Source organism: Balaenoptera ricei, chromosome 9 (assembly GCF_028023285.1).
Source record: "Balaenoptera ricei isolate mBalRic1 chromosome 9, mBalRic1.hap2, whole genome shotgun sequence".
In the NCBI taxonomy this organism is placed as follows: domain Eukaryota; kingdom Metazoa; phylum Chordata; class Mammalia; order Artiodactyla; family Balaenopteridae; genus Balaenoptera; species Balaenoptera ricei.
In genome coordinates this window covers 103,614,715-103,630,499 of record NC_082647.1, presented here as the reverse complement: position 1 = coordinate 103,630,499, position 15,785 = coordinate 103,614,715, and the positions used below count along the sequence as shown (strand labels likewise).

General features: G+C 39.7%; 1 long non-coding RNA gene across 1 annotated transcript in view; it reads left to right on the top strand.

Annotated features, from left to right (window-relative positions):
* LOC132371604 (uncharacterized) overlaps positions 1 to 15,785 on the top strand; it is an 85,813-nt gene that overhangs the window by 16,076 nt on the left and 53,952 nt on the right. Inside the window, exon 3 of the long non-coding RNA XR_009504887.1 lies at positions 1,854 to 1,912. This is a non-coding gene — a long non-coding RNA (uncharacterized LOC132371604). The remainder of the gene's footprint in view (positions 1 to 1,853; positions 1,913 to 15,785) is intronic.

The window sequence follows — 15,785 nt, the reverse complement described above, 5'->3', positions numbered from 1 at the left end:
GCAGAGAAGAAAATCAGTCTCCCTGATAGTCCCCTCTAGTTCTCATCCCAGTCTCCTTCCTCGTGTCTCAATTTTCACGTCTTCTCCCCGGACCCCTTGGCCTATTTCTAGTCAGTGTTTGAAAAACATCATCTCATTCGGAAGTATTTTCTTCCCCTCCATCTTTGTCCCTATATGCATATTTATAGACGTGCCGCTTTCCTTACATTTTCCAGAAGTGTCTTTTTTTTTTTTTTTTTTGGAGTAGAGTTGATTAACAATATTGTGTTAGTTTCAGGTATCCGGCAAAGTGATTCAGTTATACATATACATGTATCTATTCTTTTTCATATTCTTTTCCCATTTAGGTGATTACAGAATATTGAGCAGAGCTCCCTATGCTCTACAGTAGGTCCTTGCTGGTTATCTATTTTAAATATAGCAGTGTGTACCTGTCAATCCCAAGCTCCCAATCTATCCCTCCCCTCCAGAAGCTTTTTTAAATTACTCTCCTCGGGTTTATTTTTCTCTACAGACTCTCCATAACTTTTTGTTTTTGCTTAACCATCCAACACATTTAAGTTATTTTTTTAATTTATTTTTTTATTGAAGTATAGTTGATTTATAATGTTGTCTTCATTTCTGCTGTACAGCAAAGTGACTCAGTTTTATATATATATATATGTGTGTGTGTATATATATATATATATATATATATATATATACACACACACATATATATATACACGTTCTTTTTTTATGTTCTTTTCCATGATGGTTTATCCCAGGATATCAAATATAGTTCCCTGTGCTATACAGTAGGACCTCCATAATTATTAGTCTTCAGGATTAATTAAACATCAGGACCATTCTCCTTTTATAAAGACATTTGCATTTCATTCAGAAAGGCCATTCTGATATTTAGTTATTCTTTTTAACAGCTCTGCTATGTAAGCCACGGCTCTACTACTACCAGGTGGGTGATGCTGGGTAAGCTGCTTAAACCCACTGCCCTGGGGTTTCCTTGTCTGCAGAAGGGGGGTGCTGGATCTTCACAGGGCTCCTAAGTGCATTAGGGAAAACAACAGCTCAGCAGTGGCAAGTGTAAAGTGTTTGCTCCTCACCTAAGGCATGCTCCATGATTTGGGGCATTGGAAGAAGGAACAAGGGTCCTCGTCTCGAACATTCACGAGAAGACAAATCTCTTTCTCTGGGAGAGTGGAGGAAGGGATTGCTGCTCAAAGACGACAAAATGTGTACGCAGTACAAAAGCAAAACTGTTTTTAATACCACCCATTTTTTCCTCATGGAGCCCAATCTTCATGGGTTCCCTTTGTCACATGTGGCTCATTCCATTTTCTACTGGAATCCAGTTGGCCTGTGTCTTTATCCCTGAGCAACTGCAGTATAAAATGCCAGGGTTTGAAAAAGAGAACCATTCACTTAGAACCTTTGCCCCTCCCTAACGTCCCCTGACACATCACCCACAAACTAATAATCTTGGGAAAAAAGAGAGGGAAAGAGTTGACAACTTTGAAAAAGCTGGACAGAGTATGACATTTCCGCAATAAAAACTGAATAGAGGAATTTACCGTAACCACATTGGTTTTGCTGCTAATTCGACCCTGGCCATAACTTGCCCTAGTTCGCTGCTCCCAAATCACTTGCCTCTTTGAGCTCTAGTCAGGCTGCGTCTGCCTCATCCCACTCATCCTCGCCTTCCTCACCTCAGCTGCTTGGAGACCTTGCACAGGGGGTATTAACCGCAGAGCCCCGGCAGCCATCTTGCAGATGAATTCTCTGGCTGCATTTCATAATCTCGGTAGAATAAATGAAGTTTTTGACAGTTAATTTATTTCCTTGATGTATTTCAGACGTCTCTTCAGACGAAGCACTGGGTCAGTCCTGCTGGTTGTCTTGAATCGGATATTAGGTAAGAACACTTCCTTAGCACTGTTATTGAGATGTGCATTAATTGTATTTGCACACACTCATAGAGCTGAATGAGCCTCTGAGCTCCTAATTTTTCCACTTCATCAAACTCGATGGGTGTGCTGAGATGCACAAATGAGACAGTTATGAATGTGGTCACAACCGCGTGGGTCTGCTTAAAATCGGTATCTCATCCCTGTACTAGTGAATGTACAGGAATCATCCATTATGAGCAAAATTAAGGGAAATATGTTATGTAGACAAATGGCTTTGTCATACATTCCCCTTTCCAGATTTTAAATGCTTTTGCACAAGTGTTTTTTATTGTCCTAGTTCTTTCCCTATATTCTCAACTTCTGAAGGGAGAGTCACCACCTCAGCCCCCTGCCCAGACACGGACCTGAGGAGGTGGTTGAGCAGGTCTCAGATACCCTCAGGTCGGAAGGGCTCAAAGGAAGAATTGCAGGTTGAATGAACACAAAATTCTGGGTATGGCTGTTACCATTTCCTATTTCCCAGACCATGCTACAGGTCAATCCTGTGCAAAGAAAGCCACAGGCATCACTGACTGTTTGGTGGTGAACCCCTGGACCACCCCAAGTGCCATGGCCACCTTCACTTCAGCGTCGTATCCCCGTACCAGTGATTAGGGTGTAACTTTTGGAGTCAGACAAATCCATATTTCAATCTGGGCCCGGTTACTTACTAACTCAGAGAATCAGACTGTCCTCTTGGGGCCTCCATTTCTTTATACGTGCAATGGGATAAAAGCTATTTCAAGGATTCAGTAGGCCGTGAGTATAAAACTCTCAGGACACCTTATGATGCCTGCCACACAGAATATGCTCTCTAAATGGTAGCTTTATTGTTACAATAACTGAACAACAGACATGATCCACCTTGGGAACCACTGACTCTTCCTGACAGAGGTTACCTCTGGCTACTCCAGTCTCTGGACCATAACTACTAGTTTCCTAGGCTGTGTAACAAATGACCAAAAACTGAGTAGCTTAAAACAACCTACATTTATTCTCTCTCAGTTTATATGGATCAGGAGTCTGGGCACAAATTAATTGGTTCTTCTGTTTAGCCTTTTGTGATCAAGGTGTTGGCTGGGCGGTGTTCTCATCTGCAGGCTCGACTGGAAACTAATCCTCTTCCCAGCTCAGTTAGGTGTTAGCAGATGTCAGTTCCTTACAACTGTAAGACTGAGGGTGCTGACTTCTTCCTGTATGTCAGTAACCAGAGGCCACCCATAGTCCCTTGCCATGTGACCCTCTCCATAGGCCCTGTCACAACATGGCAACCTGCTTCTTCAAAGACAGCAACAGAGAAAAAGAATGAATCTGCTAGCAAGACAGAGTCTTGTACAACATAGAAGTAACATCCCATCACTTTGCCATATTCTCTTGGTTAGAAGCAAGATGCAGGTCCCATCCACACTTAATAAGAGGGGCTCATACAAGAGGACACCAGGAGGAGGGGATAATGCAGGTGACCCTAACGTCTATCTGCACAACCAGAAAAGGCTTCAGAGAGTAAGAGGTACAAGTAAAACCTACATCTGTGGTTCTTAAAGTATGGCCTCCTTACCAACAGCATCAGTGTCACTGGTTCCATTCCAGTGCTACTGCATTAGTATTTTATTGCTGCTGTAACAAAGTACCACAAATTTAGTGCATTAAAAATCACAAATTTATTATTTTATCGTTCTTGAGGTTGAAAAGCCTGAAAAGACTCTCACTGGCCTAAAATCAAGCTGTCAGCAGGGCTGCATTGCTTTTGGAAGCTCTGGGGGCAGCGGGGATTTTTTTCCTTGCTCTTTTTTTTTTTTTTTTAAATAAACTTATTTATTTATTTATTTATTTATTTATTTATTTATTTATGGCTGTGTTGGGTCTTCGTTTCTGTGTGAGGGCTTTCTCTAGTTGTGGCAAGTGGGGGCCACTCTTCATCGCGGTGCGCGGGCCTCTCACTATCGCGGCCTCTCTTGTTGCAGAGCACAGGCTCCAGACGCACAGGCTCAGTAGTTGTGGCTCACGGGCCCAGTTGCTCCGCGGTATGTGGGATCTTCCCAGACCAGGGCTCAAACCCGTGTCCCCTGCATTGGCAGGCAGATTCTCAACCACTGCGCCACCAGGGAAGCCCTTCCTTGCTCTTTTGAGCTCCTAGAGGCTGCCTGAAATCTTTGGCTCCCAGCCACATCACTCCATCGTCAAAGGCAGCAAGAGTGGGTTGAGTTCATCTCACAGTACAACACTCTGACCTCTTCTGCCTCCCTCTTCTACATTTAACCATCTTTGTGGTTCCTTGGGTTTACCTGGATGATCCAGGATAATCTCCTTATTTTAAGGTCAGCTCATTAGCAATCTTAATTCTACCTGCAAACTTAATTCTCCTTTGCCATGTAAGGTAACATATGTACATGTTACAGCTCTTAGGATGCAGACAGCATTATGGGGCCATTATTGTTCCTATTTCACACACTGAATCAGACGATGGGTCCAGGTACTTCGGGTTTACCAAGCCCTCCAGATGATGCTGACACACACTCAAGTTTGAGAGCCACTGGTCTACCTCAACAGAGTTTGAAACAATTAATTTGTAAGACACTGGTGTCAACACCTGATCACTGGCAAGAGTTAGGAGGCAGGAAATTATTGTGATGATTGAGTTGTGTTAAACAAAATATTAAAGAATCCAACAGGTATAACTAACAGGAATGCTTTTTCTGGACAGAGTTTCTGAAATCTGTACTTTATCCACCAACAAGTTAGGAGCAATAAGCCCCTCCTTCCATGTCCACGCAGTGTGAAGAGAGCACCAGAGGAGACAGAGTCAGGGGATGAGCCACTGCCACTGGTGTTTCTCAGAGATGGAGCTGAGGAGGAAGGCAAACCTTATTATGCCATTGAGGAGGATGTGAACCACCCCAGAACCCTTTGTAATTAGTAATAAAAGGGCACAGACAGACAACGAGCAGCTAAGTCCACTGATGTGAATCCAAACAGTATATAAAACAGTCCCCTAAGTCACAGGGTGCTGCCTTGGATAGAAATGCTCACCTTAGCAGTAACTGGCCAAGCTGTCACCAAGTATGTTCTAATAATGTGATTTAAAGCACATTGTTCACATTGGATGCTACATGTGGTTTGTTGCATATTCTAAGGGCTAAATAGCTAGGACAATAATGAATGTGCATTTCTTATTTTCTTTCTAAGATCGTGACTTTCTTACTCATTGGCCCAGGGTAGCCTCTTGGTTGGGAGGATGAGAGAAGAGTTGGGGGAAGAGACAGATTAGGATTTGTTACAGAATTAATTCAAAGTTTGATTTCCAGCCCTCAAAATATGAGATTATTCAAGATAGTCTTTCCTTCCTTTTTCACATGTCAAGGGTTAATCATGGAGGACTCGGATCATAAATTTCTCTTTATGGAGAAAGAATTACCAATTTTCTATTAAAGCCTAGTCGTGATGGATTAAGGAAGAAGGAGGAGATGACCTAATTAGTCATTCTCAAACACTTGCTACATCAGAATTACCTGCAGTACCTGTTAAACTACAGATTCCTAAGCCCTACGCCAGAGATTCTGACTCAGGGGAGGAAAGCCTGCCTCTTCTCCTCCCTGGAGTGTTTACGAAGAAAGAGGAAGAGAAGTAGAAAATGATAGAGCAGAGGTATATGTCCCAATCTTCCTCTTTTCCAGGTTCACCCCAGAGAAGCTAAAATAAATTAATTAAATTAGGGTAATTCAGAGGGCAGAAGGGGGAATTGTGTTCCCAAATCCTCCATTCATGATTTTGGAAGATCAGTGCTCAGAGCCCTATGCCAATGTGTTGCATTCTAGCCCAGATAAGAGAGTAGAACAGTGGGGTCAGACAGACAGAGTCCTAGTTGGTAACTTCATGCTTCCCATAGCCTGCAGTGGTGGACTGCTGAACATGGGACACAATGGGGGGGTGTGACAGTGACTTGGTGGTCCACAGCCACCAGAAGCAGAGAGGAGACCATGTCATCCAGTGGGAGATGAATGGTGACCCCACAGAACAACAGCTGAGCCAAAACAACAGACCACAATCCACCAGTCACAGACTTCAGACTTGGGTGCCAACAGGACAAGGGCCACCTGGATACAAAGAATATTGAACAGCCCAGGGAGCGGGCCTCCAAAGACCGTCCACCATGAAGTCACGTAAGCCAGCCCACTCCCCCAACTCCCACACACCTCTGGGAGAGCAGCTAGAAGGGGAAGGACAGAAGGCTAAGAATCAAGAATCAAGGCTGAGCATTACCAAAAAAAAAATCCAACTCAAGACATCGACTTGCACTAAGTTTAAAACAGATAGGTCTAAAAGCGAATTTATTTACAGTAATCAAGACTTTATTGTGTATGCAAATCACGGTAAAATGGATGGTCACCTTGTGTCAATACCCATGGTGCAGTGTCTCCCTGGGGTGCTGTATTGAGGGTTTGGAAGTTTCCAGAGAGCCTGGGCATTCAGCAGTGACTGCCCTAAGTGGGAAGTCAGGTGACAGTTTCTGTGGCACAGGGTGGCCATCACTGGAATAGGCTACATTCTGGTTTTCATGAATCAATGTAAGCACAAATTCACAAAGATGGGCAAAGAATCATGCTTCCTGTGGCCCTAGAAATGTGCCTATTAACAACAGAAACAAAGCAAAATATCTGACTTTGAGTCTTTAGCCATTCGGCCAAGTATCTGTCAATATCATTTTAAGACTGAGACTAAAGTCTGCAACAGATGTGGACAGAAGAGAGAGAAAGAAAATTAGTGAATTTTCAACAGATGTGTGCTGAGTACCTTCACACGTAAGACTCCGTGCCGGATTCTACAGTAACACAGAAACAAGTATGATGCAGACCTTCTCTAAAGAAAATACTGTCATTCTGACCAACAAGCCTTTGAAATGGGGTGGCTGATGTGTTTGCTAGACAGGTGACAATGACCAGGGCGATGGCAAAATGCCTTCTAGTGCCCATTGTGATATGAATCCAAAATCCCTTCATGTACTGCACATACCCACCTGCGCCCTCACCCCCTTGGAAAGCAGAGAGCAATGATGCTGGAGGGAGCTTCAGGAGCACGGTGTCTCCTAGCCACACGCGTTATGAAGTTCCAGGAAAGCCGTGGGGAGAAATACGTTTGGCAGTAATAGTAATTTTAAGGCCATTTATTTAACTATGGGATCATCCCAATTACACATCGAACCCTTGAGCACTGATGAGGTGTAGGGCGGATGGGTGAGTATTTTCCTGCTGGTCACACCTAGTGTGAACACTGCACCATATTTCCTACCAGTAGTAACAATCAGGTGACAACGCATTTCTTCCAGTGTCTTTCTTCCAGTTGTTGGGATTTTTTTCGATATTTCCTGGGTTTCAGATCTAAAAAAAAAATTCTGGAAATACATTTTGGTGAAAGAAGTAGTGTTTTCTGGAAGGTGCATAGCATAATGTGTGCGGCTAAACTCTTGCTATCTAGAACCACAAATAAATTATTTTATGTCTGACTCATTTATGAAATGTACTCTGGGGCTATTTTTTTCTTTGAGGTTCATACAATATCTATTATTAAATCGTGTTGTAATGAGTTTTAGAGATTATTTAAGTAATTCTGTTAGTGCCATGGCTTAATTTAAAGATACATAACACTCATGTATATTCAAAAATTTGATTACAAAAGAATTAGAAAAGTTATGGCAATAAAACTTTAGTCATTCATGTATTTGGAAAAGGCTGTTGGCTGTGTAGCACTGTTTAGTGTGAATCCATATAATCACGTACCCATTCTAGGTGATTCAATAAATGCTACATGATTATGACTTTTCACATTTAGTATTAGTGCACTAGAATGTAGTGGCTGTTCAGTAGACCATCAATTAATCAAAATTCTTGGGAGTAGGATGCTTCTTCCAGTTAATTGAATTTACTGATACATTCAGGTTTCAATGACAAATCCTTTTATTTTTAACCCGTTTGAGGACTCCTTCTAAAATGCATTAGTTCACGTTGGTTCTACAGTGTACCAGGGATTCCCATTTGATATTCACAAAAGATTGGTCCTTTCTGTGCCTCTTTTTATCAGCCTCAACACCAATTCTTAGAGAGTACTGGTTGTTGCCTTGACCCAGGGTGTGTAATTTGCTTCTTTCTCCTTAATAATGAAGTAGAACAAAATATCTCAATCTTAATGTCTTTTGCTTAGAACAGTTTTCACAAGTTTAGAATTGCAAAATGGGATTTTTTTTAACAAAAAGGAAATTCCCAGGTAAAAGCCTTGTGCCTTATGAACTTTCAAACAGGCATGTCTGTCAGGGGAGAGTCTCATTCTTTAAAGCTTTATGGCCAAGGCTAGAGTTACAGCCCTGAGAATGTGGGCCTCAGACTAGGGCAGGTGTTTCCATTCTTTTCAGATGCTTATCTGAACATGGAGTAAAGTTGAGTCTATAAAACAGGGGTGGGAATTTCACCGAGGAAGATTCAGGCCAGACCATAAAATTGCCCCCAGCCCTGTGTCTGCACTGCCTGTGTGTGAGCCCTCTAAAGAAACTTCTAGAAGTGCAGTCAAGGACCTCAGTCTCCCTGGTGTGTGTGTGTGTAAACATATGCATTTTTAATATATTCTAATGGATTAAAATTCATGAAGAATTATAAACACCCATTTTAGACTTTCAGCTCTGCTGTCAAGAGGCTGAAGGGATTTGAAAGCAGTTATGTTCGTCCTTGTACTCAGAGATATTAGAGTCTTTTAGATCAAAGAAAATGGGTAAAGTAAAATCCATAAGGAACACGTACCCACTGGAACTGTGTCTCTAGGAGAAGTACTCACAGATTTATAGAAACCGAGGCCCGGAGATTTGTTCACCATCTCTGTAGCTCAGAAAAGTGACGTTTTAAAATGCACATCGGAGCACGTGACTCCCCTGTATAAGACCTTCTGGGGCCCCTTCTTCCATTTCAGATCAGTTATGGATTCTACGAGGTTCCGAGTATTCTTCCATGTACCCCCAAGATCCTTTGTTCCCAGCTCCCTTCACACTGGCTTTTTAAAAAAAATCTCTAGAAAGTACCAGATATTCCCCCACTTTGGAACCCTCTCAAATGCCCTTTGCGTTAGTGGCCCTGCCCTATTTGCCTTGCTAATTTCACTCAGGTCTCACATAAAATGTCACCCCCCCCCCTTCCAAAATCCATCTAGTTATGTGGCCAATTTTATTTTTAAACTTTCCCTTCGTTATACATCTCAGAATTTGTATCTAAACGAATGTTTGAATATTTAGGGCTTTTTGTTCCCATTGTACTATATAATTGATGAAAAGAGGAGCCACGTCATTTTCACTTACTTCTGGTTTCCTGGTGCCTAGCACAGTTCCCGAACGTGAGAAGTATTCAATAAATGTCTGTTGAATGAATGAGTAAATAGATGAAGGAACACACAGAATAATATGAAATGGAGTTGTATGTGCACTACATGTGCTTTTCAGTGATGCTGTTAGCAACAAACACCATCATCTAGTGATTCCCATCACTTGTTAATTTATTCATTGGATATTTTTTGCATGCCTGCTATGTGCTAGATATTGTGCCAGGTATAGAGAATTCATGAGCAGCGCAGTGGACCTCTGGGGCTTTAAATCCCGGCTCCATCAATTACTAGTCAAATGACCTGGGTTACTTAACTGTGTAGACCTGAGTTTTTCTCATCTGCTAAAACAGGATAGTAATACCTGCCTTTTATGATTGTTGTGAGATTTGAAAGAGTTAATATGTATAAAGAAATTAGGATGGTGGTTAGTGCCTAGTAAGTGCTGTCTGTATGTCAGCTAAGTTACTATGATGGTTAATTTTATGTGTCAGCTTGACTGGGCTAAGGGGTTCCAGATATCTGGTAAAATATTACATCTGGGTGTGTCTCTGAGAGTGTTTCCAGAATAAATTAGCATTTGAATCAGTAAATGCAATAAAGAAGCTCATCCTTACCAATGTGGGTGGGTATCATCCAATTGGTTAAGGGTTTAAATAGAACAAAAAAGGTGGAGGAAGGGTGGATTTGGTCTCTCTACTTAAGCTGGGATATCCATCTTGTCCTGTCCTTGGACAACAATGGTCCTGGTTCTCAAGCCTTAAGATGCAGACTGAGACTTATACCATCAGCTTTCTCAGGCCTTCAGGTTTAGACTGAACCACCAGCTTTCCTGGGCCTCCAACTTGCAAATGGCAGATGGTGGGACTTCTCAGCCTCCATAAGCATCTGAGCTAATGTCTCATAATAAATCTCTATCTATCTATCCATCTATCTGTCTATCTATCTATGCTATTGGTTCTGTTTCTCTGGAGAGCCATGAGTAACACAGTTACTATGTTGGAAGGAACCGTGGACCACAGCCAACCTCTATGTGTTAGTTCTCATTGGATTAGGTGCTGGGACTGGACCTCAATGTCCTCATCCACAAATGGGGAGAGTAATACCAAATACCATACCAAACTTAGAGGATTATCAGCGAGATCATGTAAACTGCAAACACAATGCTAGTGTAAACTATTCTTCTTCCATGGGAGACTTCTTTATTCCACTTGGTATTTAAAAACTTAGAGTGTTCTGATATTATTCATTCTTTCTAAGTGAATATTCTACTTTATTTGACAGTTTTATACTTCATATATTGTACTGGGACACTTTTCACCTTTTTCTCGTGTTTTTTTTTTTCATTTTCTCTGTAAATCTAAATAAAAATTCATACTCTATCTGCAATATTAAATATTACAATATTTGGAGCTTGAAACAGGAGAGCTGAGCTACATTTTCAGTAAAGTATGTTTATTTTCTCAGTATCTTTTTATACAAGTCTATTATTATTATTATTGATAATAAGAGCAATCTTCTCTAAAATTGTGAAATATGTACATATTTTCAGAACCTTGGGAAGAATTTTCAAGGAAAATATGTTAGTCATGTTGCTGTTAGTCACATCTGAAATAAATTAAAATTTGAAAGTCTTTATTATCCCACATAGGTCATGGAGAAAATGCATAATTTCCCAGGAGGATGAGGAAGGGTGGAGGTATTGGACTAAAAGGCCTTGTTTTCTAGATGCCATTTGATATGTTCTCATTGGAGTTTACAGTGGGCCCCTCACATTACCAGTCATGCTGTGTCCTCTTTTGCATCTTTTTTTTTTTTTTTTTGGCATTTTACCCATTTCACTGTAACATAAAACATTTGAAACTGAATGCTTCTGATCGTCTTTAACTCTTTACATCACTTATCATGAGTAGACATTTGATAAATTCATGTTAATGTTTTAGAACTTTCTGCACTTTTGCTTTAGTATACAGGGTCCTTAGGTGTTGAAAAACCTCACACTCTTATTGGGCTATTCATCACTCATTACCTTGCCTTCTATAAAAGAAATGCTAGGTGCACTTTTAAAGAATCTCACCTATAAAGTAATTGTATGTGCCCCCCAAAGTAGAAATCTGTTGTTATGTTATTATTGGCATCACTGTGATTATTTATAAGAATCATTTTAGGAAAGAACTTGCCATTTCTGGAGAGTCCATAATCCCAAAATAATAATCATAGCAACCGCCATAATAATGAGCAATAGAATCATCATTCATTTAGACAGTGATTCGTACTCTGAGCTATTATCCTATTACGCTTAATTATCATGATGGTGGTGAAAATTACTATTTCCAGCTATTGAGTATACAAGGAATTTCAGAACTCAAGGGAAGAAAATGAAAATTAAAAATTTGATGAAACTTTTTTCTTAAAACTCTCAAGTAAAAGCTATTTAAAATAAAGCTAAATGTTCAAATTTTATTTTGATTTAACTCACACTCATTTGCCTGATCTTGAATAGAGAGGTATGTGTTTTCAAGTTGTTAAAACCTCCTATTTGTGTGACTTCTTTCTCCCAAATTTCCACCAAAACCATTTCTGTTCAATTCCAAACTAAAAACAATCAGGAGCAATCCTGACAGGAGGAAATGCTTGATTTTTGAAAGTCATGGTGAGCGTTTATGATAAAGTTGGTCCCGCCACTGAGGAGCACGGAATCGTGATGTGACCACAGCGCAAGAAGGGAAGGTGGGCTTCTTGGCTTTTTATGACTCTGGCATCAGAGAGCTGGATGTACTCAATGGTCTTGTCTGTGAAGAAAACAAAGGAGAATGTTTTATCCTCTGGGATGCTGAAAGCCTTTTAAACATGACATGAAAACCATAACCATAAAGGAAAATATTGACAAGAGGTTTGACGTTTGAAAACTTTAAATTTCAGTAACAGAGAGAACATGATAAATTAGCTAAAAGACTTTTTTTAAACTAATGAAAAATATAGCAGACAATGGATTATTATTTGTAAGACATAAATAATTTTTTAAATTACCATGGAAGGCCAATAGGCCAATGGAAAAGAACACACCACTAGGGTATGAACTGGCAATTCAGGTAAGAAGAAATATAAATGATACAGACATTAAAAAATAATCATCCTACTTATGACTCATAAAATAAAAATAATATAATAAAACACCACTTTTACCTGTCAACTTGAAATTTTTTAATTGATAAATAATACAGTGGAGGGAAATGAACACCATCATGCACTCCTGGTGAAAGTGTTTTTTGGAGAACATACACTTTGGGAAGTCTCAATTCCAGGAATTTACTCTGTGGAAATATTGGCATAGTACAAAGATATGTGCATAAATATGCTCAGTAATGCTTTACTTGTAATAGTTAATCAGAAATTTCTACAGAAAAATCAGTAGACAACTAGTTAATTTATACAGACAATGGAATAAAATCAAAGGAAATTGGACAGCTCTTTTATGGATGTTTTGAACAGGACCAAATGATCCTGCAAATATCAAGAACCCCTTAGCAGGGACCAAATGTCTTATGGACCGATGTCTTATGGACATTTTGATAGGACTAAATGTCTGCTAATCAGGAACATAACAGTAAGCAAGAGACCTCACTGCCTCCATAAACTTACAGAGTAGTGAAGAAAATGGATACCTAACATGAAATCACAACTCACCTCGAGATATGGTGGAATACTCTCACCGAGGACGCTGGAGGACCCAATCAGGCTTGAGATAGAAAGAACCCACCAAAGGTGGCACCTGAAAGGTATAAAGAAATTATTCAAGCAAAGAGTGACAAATTATGGTTGAAGCAGAGATTTCTAGGGAAGAAAGCAAGAGATATACTTGGAGGCTGCTCAGGAGACCCATAGAGAGCCTGACAGGCCATGCAAAGGAATTTTCATTTTATCTTCAGTGCAACAGAAAATTCAAGAAGGGTTTACACATGTTTACACAAGGGAGAGATATGGTCAGATTTGTATTTCTGAAAGATACACAGCCCCGGCCACAGTGAAGAATGGAGTGAAGACTTCCTTTTCTGGCAGTGTGGCTGGCTGGAAACTTTAGGGCAAAATAACTAGATCTTGCATGAGAAACAGTCTTGTGTGTGTGTGTGTTTTGTTTATTTTAATTGCTGAGTTTTCAGAAAATATGGGAAAGGGAAAACAAAACACAATATTTCAGATCAGTGGTTCAAACACATGGCCCGTGGGCCTCTGGGATTCCCCAAGAACATTTCAGCGGGTCAAGGTCAAACTTATTTGCATCGTAAGCTGTTACTTGCTCGTTTTACTGTGTTAACATTTGCTCTGATTGTGAATGAACAATGATGGTGAAACCACATCAGCACAGTGGTACAAACCAGTGTCTCTTCACCTCCATATGCTCGCAATGACAAAAATGCCAGTGTCCCACGAGAATGTCCTTGATGAGGCTGTGGGATGGTCCGTTTTGTTCATCTCAGCACTGGAGAATCAGTTTTTAAGAGTCTCTGTGACGATGGGGGAAGAACACAGAAAGCACTTCTGCTGCCCACAGACGCAGGAAGATCGTCTCAAGGAAAAACACTTGTCTGATTGTTTCAGCTGTGAGCTGAACGAGCCACTTTTTTCATGAAGCAACATTTTTACCTGAAAGAAGAGCTAGAAAACTATAATTATCCAGACTTGGGTATTGGTCAAATATTTTCTTGAAAGTGAATGAGGTGAGCCTGTCGCTTTAAGAAAAACAATGACAGTCTGTATTGCCATTGATTGAACTGAAGTTTTCAAAGATATAAATTAAAAAAAACACAACTTGTCCCCATCACATTGAGCTTGAAAGTCTCCCAATAATTAAAGATTTTTCTCATGTGATCAATGGACTTTTAACAAATGTGTGTTATTATACTGTACAATGAAATGTGTCAATATTGGAAAGATTTGTATAACCCAGTGAACCAATATTGTCCAGATGATCAATATATGATCTATAAAATCACACATGCGTAAAAAATCCACCTAAATTGAAGATAGTCCAAATGGATTTTAATGTAAGAGAGAACAAAAATTTTATCGATAAAAGTACAGAATTACAACTAACCTTTAAGAAACTACCACTTGTCTAGTTTTGGTGATATATCACAGAATAGCCACAATTACCTGAAAAAAACTACTAAATACTCCTCCCTTTTCCAACTACACAGCCTCTGTGAGGCTAGATTTTTTTCAAATACTTGAACTAGAACAACTTATCACAAAGACTGAACACAGCTGCAGCTATGAGATTCCAGCTGTCTTTTATTTAACGAGACATTAAAGAGATTTGCAAAAATGTAAAACAATGCCACTAAGTATTTTGTTTTGTTTTGGAAAATATAGTTAGTATTCCATAAAAAAAAATGTGATTTATATTAACACAGAATGGACTTATTAATGTTAAAAGTAAATGTAAAATTTTCAAGTTTTCATTGCTAATGTTGTAAATCTCAGTAGATGTCACCCATATTAAGAAGCTTTTCGGGATTGTCATTTTTAAGGGTAGAAGGTGTCCTATAGAGAAAAGACTGATGGTTGCCAAGGGGGAGGGTGTTGGGGGAGGGGTGGAGTGGGGTGTTGGGGGAGGGGTGGAGTGGGGCATTGGGGTTAGCAGATGTGTGAGCTTTCATATATAGAATGGATAAACAACAAGGTCCTACTGTATAGCACAGAGAACTATATTCGGTATCCTATGATAAACCATAATGGAAAAGAATATGAAAGAATGTATGCATATGTATAACTGAGTCACTTTGCTATACAGCAGAAGTTAACACAACATTGTAAATCAACTATACTTCAACAAAAAAATATTGATTGATGAAAAAAAAAAGAAACAGGCTCACAGACATGGAGAACAAACTTATGGTTACCAAAGGGGGAAGGCAGCAGAGGGATAAATTAGGAGTATGGGATTAACAGATACAAAACAGATATAAAGTAAATAAGCAACAAGGCCCTACTGTATAGCACAGGGAACTATATTAAATATCTTGTAATGACCTATAATGGAAAAGAATATGAAAAAGAATATATATATTATATACATATAACTGAATCACTTTGCTGTACACCTGAAACTAGTACAATATTGTAAATCAACTCTACTTCAATAAAAAATTTAAAAAATTTTAAAAAACGAGTAAAAGATACCCTGAAACCAAAAAGGTTGAGAACCACTATATTGCATACTGTAATAAAATTATTACAGTTCAGTGTCTGTTTGACAGCAGAGCTTTGGGTAAGGACTCATGTGCAGGTAGCTTATTTGGTAATGAGATCTCAGGAATGCAGAGAAAGTGAACATAAAAGGAAAGAAAACCAATGTGTGATCAAGTCAAGCATGGCTATGGGACCATGGGACCCTCTACTGAGCTGTATGGAATAGTTCTCAGAACCATCTGCCTAGACTATGAAAGGCAGAAGGCATCAGTCCGCCAGCTTCCTTCCCCTATG